This window comes from Camellia sinensis, chromosome 10, assembly GCF_055761805.1.
Source record: "Camellia sinensis isolate YWXY chromosome 10, ASM5576180v1, whole genome shotgun sequence".
Taxonomy (NCBI): Eukaryota; Viridiplantae; Streptophyta; class Magnoliopsida; order Ericales; family Theaceae; genus Camellia; species Camellia sinensis.
Genome location: NC_138970.1, coordinates 183,089,625 through 183,097,568, shown reverse-complemented (window position 1 = coordinate 183,097,568; position 7,944 = coordinate 183,089,625). Strand labels below are relative to the sequence as shown.

Genomic DNA, 7,944 nt, shown 5'->3' with positions numbered 1-7,944 from the left:
CAGTTGTCCATTCAAAAGATTGCCGAAGAACTTTGAAGAATGGTAGGCACTTATCTGTTGCGCAGGAAATGAAGCGATTGAGGGCCGCAACTCGGCCAGTGAGCCTTTGACCCTCCTTAACCGTTCTGGGTGATTGCATCTCAATCAAAGCCTTGATCTTTTCAGGGTTAGCTTCAATGCCCCGCTGACTGACCATAAAACCTAGAAACTTCCCAGATCCCGCGCCAAAGGCGCACTTCTCTGGGTTGAGCTTCATTTGGTACTTGCGTAGGGTGGCGAAGGTCTCTCGCAGGTTGGACAGATGATCAATAGAGAGTTTGCTCTTGATTGGCATGTAGACGACATAGACTTCCATATTCCAACCTATCTGATGATGGAAAACAGCATTGACCAACCGTTGGTAGGTAGCCCTAGCATTCTTCAGTCCGAATGGCATCACGCGATAGTGGTAGGTACCTCAGTCGGTAATGAAAGATGTATGTTCCCGATCGGACAGGTGCATTAAGATTTGGTTGTACCCAGAGAAGGCATCCATAAGCTGAGCATTTGATGACCGGCCGTGGCGTCGACCAGCAGATCTATGAGGGGAAGAGAATAGCTGTCTTTGGGACAAGCTCGATTTAGGTCAGAGTAATTGACATAGAGTTGTCATTTGCCATTGTTCTTGCGGACTAGGACCAGGTTTGACAACCATTTAGGGTAATCCACGTTTTGGATGAATTGGGTCTCAAGGAGCTTGTCAACCTTTGCGGCTATAAGTATATTGCGCTCTGGATAGAAGATGCGCTGCTTCTGGCGGTAAGGTCAGAAATGGGGTTCGATGCTGAGGCGGTGAGTTATGAAAGAGGGGTTAATGCCCGGCATGTCTGAATGGGTCCAGGCAAATACATCATTGTGCTCGATCAGAAGGGCGGTAAGGTCGGCCTTAGCTTGGGGGGATAGTTGGCTGTCGATCTTGGCAGTCTTCATAGGGTTGGTGGGATCGATGGGAACCTCGACGAGCTCCTCAACCGGCTCTCCTCTAACCAGCTCGTCCTCATCTCGGACGTCAAGTTCTTCAATGATCATGGCCTCCTTCAGCTTGATTTCCTTGAGTGAGGCGACATAACATTCCCTGGCTACAGTCTGCTCTCCCCTTACTGTCCCGACGCCCAGGTCGGTAGGGAACTTTATGGCGAGGTGGTAGGTTGAAGTGATAGCTTGGAAAGCGTTGAGGGCGGTGCGGCCAAGGATGATGTTGTAGGTAGAGGGACAGTCGACCACAAGGAAAGTGACCAACTTGGTAGTCTGCCGCGGGTATTCGCCGATGGTGAGGGGGAGATCGATGGAGCCGATGGAGGTCACCCGGTCGCCAGTGAAACTAACCAAAGGGGTTTGGAGGGGAGATAGGCTTTCCTCCCCAATCTTAAGCTGGCGGAAATAGTTGAGGAATATGATGTCTGAAGAATTGCCGTTGTCGATAAGAACCCGTCTGACCTTATAGTTGGAGAGGAGGGCAGAAATGACGAGAGGGTCATCATGAGGATAACGGATGCCTGTACAGTCGGCGTCCATGAAGGTGATGGGCTCTGTCCACTGCTTGGGCTGTTTGGAGGGTCGGTCTACCGTGGCAACTGCTCTGTCCGAGCCTTGCCTTATCTTCCTGAGCTCTGCCTTCTGAGTGGAGCGAGATGGTCCGCCATAAGCAAGGCCACCTGAAATGACTCGGATTTCACCAACTGGCAGAGGGGGATTACCTGGTGGCCGAGGCTGTTGTGGGGGACGATCATGGCCTTGGTTAGGTTGGGCTGGCTGCCGGGGTGGGGTACGCCGACGGTTGTTTCTGAGGGGCTCGGTTCTTTGCCTCTGCTGTGGGCGGGTGTCCGTGAACCGGCTGAGACGCCCTTGACGAATGAGGGTCTCGACCTGATCCTTGAGGTTGATGCAGTCATCAGTGTTGTGGCCATGGTCTTGGTGGTAACGATAATATTTGGACTGGTCTTTCCAGTTGGAAGGGGTCCGTGAGGGTAGGGGCCATTTGAGGGGGTAGTCTCGTTGTATCTGGTGGAGGACTTGTTCCATGGGAGAATTAAAGGGCGTGTACCGCTCGAACCGACCGGGCGGTCGGGCTGGTGCCGACCGGTCAGCACGGGGAGGTCGGTCGGTATAGTGGGGTGTTTGGCTGTTATACTTGGTGTTTCTGGGTTCTGAGTCTTTTCTCTTTTCTCTGGGGGTCGGGTTTTTAGATATTGGATCCTGCCGAGCAGCTAGTGAATCTTCGGCATTCATGTATTTCTGGGCTTTGGAGAGTAGGGTGACCATAGAGGTCGGGAGGTTTTTGGAGAGGGAGAAGAGGAAATCGGACGATCGTAGCCCGGCCATGAAAGCCATGAGGATGACCTTATCATCGTTTTTTGCTACCTGCAGGGCTTCGGTGTTGAAGCGGGTAACGAAACTGAGCAGCGACTCCCCCTCGATCTGACGGATGTTGAGGAGTTGGGTTGCAGGGCGGCGTTGGGGCTGGGCTCCAATGAAATGGCTAAAGAAGGAGTCGCTGAGATGTTGGAAAATGGAGACAGAGTCTGCTGGTAATTGGCTGAACCACAGTCGAGCTGACCCCTTCAGTGTCATAGGGAAAGCCTGACACATGATTTCGTCAGGGAAGGCATGGAGGATCATGAGGGTACGGTAAGTCTCTAGATGGTCGACTGGGTCCGTCGTGTCATCAAAAGAGTCAATGGTGGGCATCTTGAACTTGGCGGACAGAGGTTTGTCCCGGATGGAGGTAACAAATGGTGAACTTGCTGTGGTAGAGGGTTTATGCTAAATGTTCTGCATGACCCCTTGGAGCTGGAGCTTCATTGCTCGGAGTTTAGCGTCCCAGAGGGGAATGTGGTCACCATGGTCAGTCAATGGGGGCTGGACGCTGCTGGTTTCCCCTTCAGGGGCTGGTGCCATGACCGAAGGGTGTGGGGGTGGAGGTGGTAGATTTATATGCGAGGGGAGGGAGGTTGCAAACCTTCCAAGTTGGATGGATAGGGTTGCGGAACAGTATGGCTCGGGGCTCTTTCTTGGTTAGGTGGGATATCTGGAGGTGGTGGAGGAGGCATCAGAAGGTTTCTTTGGAGTAAATCATTTATCAAGGCCTGGTTTTGTTCGGCCATGCAGTTAATGCTGTTGGTAAGCTCAATGATATACTGTGGTGGGTTGTTTAGATTGGGAGGGTTGGTTTGATGGTCGACAGCATTATGGTGAGAAGCCATGGATCTAGTCGTGACCATACACTTGGATGGGTAGAAGGAAAAGGTTGTTAGGACAGAGCACAACTGGCGTCTGGATAAGAATCACTTCCCACAGACGGCGCCAACTAATGATACAGTTTGTCCCAGTGAATGAACCGGACTGGTCCAAGCTCCTCAAGCCCAGGTTCAAATGATCAAGCCCACTGGGTAACCTGCAAACAAGTTCAACGGGGAACAGGGTAGTCCCCCAGTGAACCCTCTGATGAGCAAGTTAGGAAGAGAAGTAGAGTGTAGAGAGAGAGATCAAAGATAGAAAAGTTTAACCTTCTTCTTGTCTTCAACGCTTGCTTATATCCTTTGGTAATCGTTTCGCTGTCCCTTCCAACCTGCCCTCCTCGCCGAAAGTCTATACTGTAGCTTACCTTGTTCAGGGTAAGGGGGTCCTGTTCCGGCGAAGAGGTGTTGTCGTAATAAATGCTGTGGTGGGTTGCATTAATAGTGATGTGCAGTGGCAATAACTTTACAGATCTTTGTCTGCTGATGTGACTCGTCCTTCACCTGCCGTGTGTTTGAATGTCATTGGTTCTTTATGCCATGTTGGACTCCAGCTGTCCTGGACCTCACCAGCTAGGTTATGCATTGGGCTCCAAGTGATGGGCTTGGATTGTTCATAGTGATTCGTGGCCTTTATGGGTTTATACACGTCACTTTTCCAAGCAAAATTTTCTTAAACCCATGTTATGCATTAAATATAAATATTAATAAGAATATTTTGATTGATATGCATTTAATGTAAATATTAATAAAAATATTTTGGTTTTCCATTGAAGCAAATATTAATAAAATTTTCTTAAATCTTAATTATTTTGTCCTTAAAAGTTCATTTTGATAATATATATTTAATTAAAAATAATTTTATTAAAGTTTTTAGTAATGATGTTATTAATTCATTTTGGTTAATGTAAAACACATGAAGGTGTTTTTAATTATAGTTTTAGTAATAATTTTATCAATTTTTTTTTTTTTTTTAGGTTTAAGGTAAAACACATCAAGGTGTTTTTAATTAAATAAATATATTTTTGTTTTTAATTAAAATACATATTAGGCAAAAAAACCTTTAAGGGTAAAATAACTTTTAATGACCAAATATTTGCAGACAAAAGTTCTTTTTTCCCATATCACTGTAACAAAAGTTCATTTATGGACAAAATTAAAATTTTTAAAGACCAAATATTTTTAGGGAAAATCGGTCTAGGGTCCCTCTCCCACTTTTCGTAATGGAAGAGGTCCACAAAATTATATTATGATGTCTAAGGTCCCTACAGAGAAATTTCATATCCCTCACCCTTCAAACCTCCATAAACCAATTCGATGATTTGTCTCTCCATTCTAGAGAGAGAATCTAGAGAGAGAGAGCGCCATAGTTGCATTGCAGATCTGTTGAACAGACATGGAGGCTGCCTACTTCAATGATTCTCAACGTGAGGCAGCAAACGATGATGGTGTAATTGCTGGACTCAATGTAATGCGAATCATCAATGAACCCACTGCCGCTCCTTCTTGGCAGCCTCTCGGATCAGATTATCGAAGAAATCTTCGATTGTTATCAGACATATTCACCCCCACATGTATTGACTTTGCCCAACTCCAGTATGGCGTCCCAGAAGTCCATCATCCACCGAACCTCATTTTAGAGAGAGAATCTAGAGAGAGAGAGCGCCATAGTTGCATTGCAGAGCTGTTGAACAGACATGGAGGCTGCCTACTTCAATGATTCTCAACGTCAGGCAACAAAGGATGATGGTGTTATTGCTGGACTCAATGTGATGCGTATCATCAATGAACCTACTGCCGCTGCCAGGCGTCCATACACGATTGCTTGAACACTGGCCATTAGTTTCGCTATCTCTCGACCTGAGAAGCCTTCTGTCTTCTTGGCAGCCTCTCAGATCAGATCATCGAAGAAATCTTCTATTGTTATCAGACATATTCTCCCCCACATGTATCGACTCTGTCCAACTCCAGTATGGCGTCCCATAAGTCCATCATCCACCGAACCTCATTCTTCGAATCTACGAATCTCTCACTCCTCCACCACTATAAACGAGATTGAAAAACATTTTAGAGACAAACCGAGAACAAGAAAGAGTCTCTATATACAAACCCATGCCAATTTTAGACCCTTGGCCTCATTTTTAGCAAACTCATTTCCTATAAACAAGAAAGGGACAAATTGAGAGTGTGAATCTGAGGAGTTCTTACTTTAAAAACCCTGAAAGCTCTGAAAATTGAAAGCACTTTGCGTATACACTGACTTTTCCATCTCTTTGCGAATTTCTCTGGGTTTGGGAAATTTATTTGGTTTAAGTGAATTTCTTTGGGTTTGGAGAAGAGAAATTTCTCTGGAGAGAAGGGAAGGCCAGAGAAATTTTCTCTAGATGGCCAGAGAAAATCACAGAGATGAGTATGTGATTTAGTCAGAGAAATTTGAAAATTTCTCTGTGAAGTCACCAGAGAAATTCTCTGTGAACCAGAATTCTCTATGAAGTTCACAGAGAATTCTCTGTGAAATTTGATATTTGATTCTACAGAATTCAGGTTGTAGAGTTGGTAATAATTGTTGATTTTGCTAAATTCGACTTCACAGAGAAAATTGGTGCAGGGACTTACCTTCCCTAGACTTTCCATTGCAAATTTCTCTGGTCTTCCCTTCTCTCCAGAGAAATTTTTTTCTCTGGCCTTCTGTATATTTCCCACTCTCCATTAGAATTAGGTAAGGATAGATATACCTTGAAAAATTTGTAGATAAGTGCAACAAAAATTTATTGAATTCATTCAAAGAAAATGATAGGAATTTCCCAAACAAATTGTAGAAATTCTGAATCAATATCAACAATATAGCATATTCAAACAAGATGAAGCACATTACAATTTCTCTAGAGAGAAGGGAAATTTCTCTGGAGAGAATGGAAGGCCAGAGAAATTTACAGTGGGAATTCTAGGGAATGTTAGAGAAATTGGAAAGTCCAGAGAAATTCTTCCCAGAATTTCTCTGGACCAATTTTCTCTTTGAAGTTGAATTTTCTCTGGAAGTCTAGGGAATGACTTCTTCTCTTTCTTATCTATGCTAAGGTATGGCAAAATCTTACTGTCAACCACCTCATCTTGTTGAACTTGATCTACAAAGAGCTCTAGGATTAGAAAACAGAATTTTGATAGTAACCCTTCATGAAAAGATATTTGTAAGAGAACATATAAAATGCACGATGATGCAGAGTTTCCTGGATTGTGTGAATTTTCTCTGAACTATCTGAATTTTCTCTGAACTATCTGAATTTTCTCTGAACTATCTGAATTTTCTCTGGACTATCTGAATTTTCTCTGGATAAAGAGAATTTCTCTGGAAAGTCCAAAGAAATTCTCTGGACCGAATTTTCTCTGGATCGAATTTTCTCTGGATTGATGTTGAAGGACCTTAGACATTATGAAAATATTGAGTGTCCTTTATACTATAAATTCTTAATATCAGGGACCTTAAAAAAAATCCCCCATATTTTTATTGCCAAATTATTGTTGTTGTGCTAAAATATATTTTTAGTGAGATTTTTAAAATTTCAGTGCTAAAATACATTTATTTGGTTCTTGACACTATTATTGATACTAATTTAGTATTTTTTTTTTTTATAACCTCTTAGGACTTTTTTTTTTTTTTTTTAACTTTTTGGAACCAACAAATTTGATACTTAAAACTATTATATGCTCGATACATTATAACACTTTTCACTCGTAACGAAATAAATCATAGGGGAATTTTTTTTAAAGTCCCTGATATTAAGATTTTACAGCATAAATGACACTCAATATTTTCATAATGTCTAAGGTCCCTCAAGTTGATCTAGAGAAAATTGATCTAGAGAAATTTCTCTCCGGAGAAATTCTGGAAATTTTTCTGGACTTCGGAATTTCTCTCCAGAGAAATTCTGGATTTATCTCCAGAGAAATTTTGAATTTCTCTGACTTCGGAATTTCTTTGACTTCAGAATGTGTTTTAACCAAATTTCTCTGACTTCAGAATTTATCAAATGTGTTTTAACCAAATTTCTCTGACGATGCTGTTTCTTATGATATCAAATGTGTTTATCAAATGTGTTTTCATAATGTGTTTTAACCAAAATTCTCTGAAGATGTTGAAAGAAGCTTTGGCAAAGCGCAACAGTGAATTGCAAGCTTCCAGGAGTATTTGGCAATGGAACTGAATTTTCTCTGGGTTGAGAATTTCTCTGGTAATTTAGCTCACAGAATGTCTATTTCGATTATTTTTTTTCATTTGAACTGAATTTTCTTTGGGTTGAGAATTTCTCTGGAGAAAATTCAATTCAAATGAAAAAAATAATCGAAATAGATGTTCAAAATAAAGAGAGAGAAAGCTCCCCCCGGTAACAATGGTGTTCTGTTATCTCCTTCTCCTCATCCATGTATTTGAGAGCAGCGGTTTGGGGGCGAGACATGAAAGCTCAGTCGTTGACAGTGAAGCATTCGGTGACTGTTTGTTTACTGCTCACCACAACTGCTTGGCAGAACCCGAGTCGAATTATGAAGATGGGACCGTGTTGGTCGGCCATGGCCGCTAGGGTTTGGAAGAGTGGGATTTGGCCGCCGAGGAGGTGGAGGTGGCCGAGGATCGACTATGCACCCTTTGGTTGTGGGGCTTGGATAAAGTGTT

The 7,944-nt window shown here is 43.1% G+C and overlaps 1 long non-coding RNA gene across 1 annotated transcript; it reads right to left on the bottom strand.

The window, feature by feature from the left end:
• Window positions 1–4,454: 4,454 nt before the first annotated feature.
• Window positions 4,455–6,014, bottom strand: LOC145801796 (uncharacterized). The gene is made up of 2 exons (XR_014343448.1): window positions 5,892–6,014; window positions 4,455–5,318 (listed from the first exon to the last, which is right to left on the bottom strand). It is a non-coding gene; the product is annotated as an uncharacterized LOC145801796 (long non-coding RNA).
• Window positions 6,015–7,944: the final 1,930 nt, after the last annotated feature.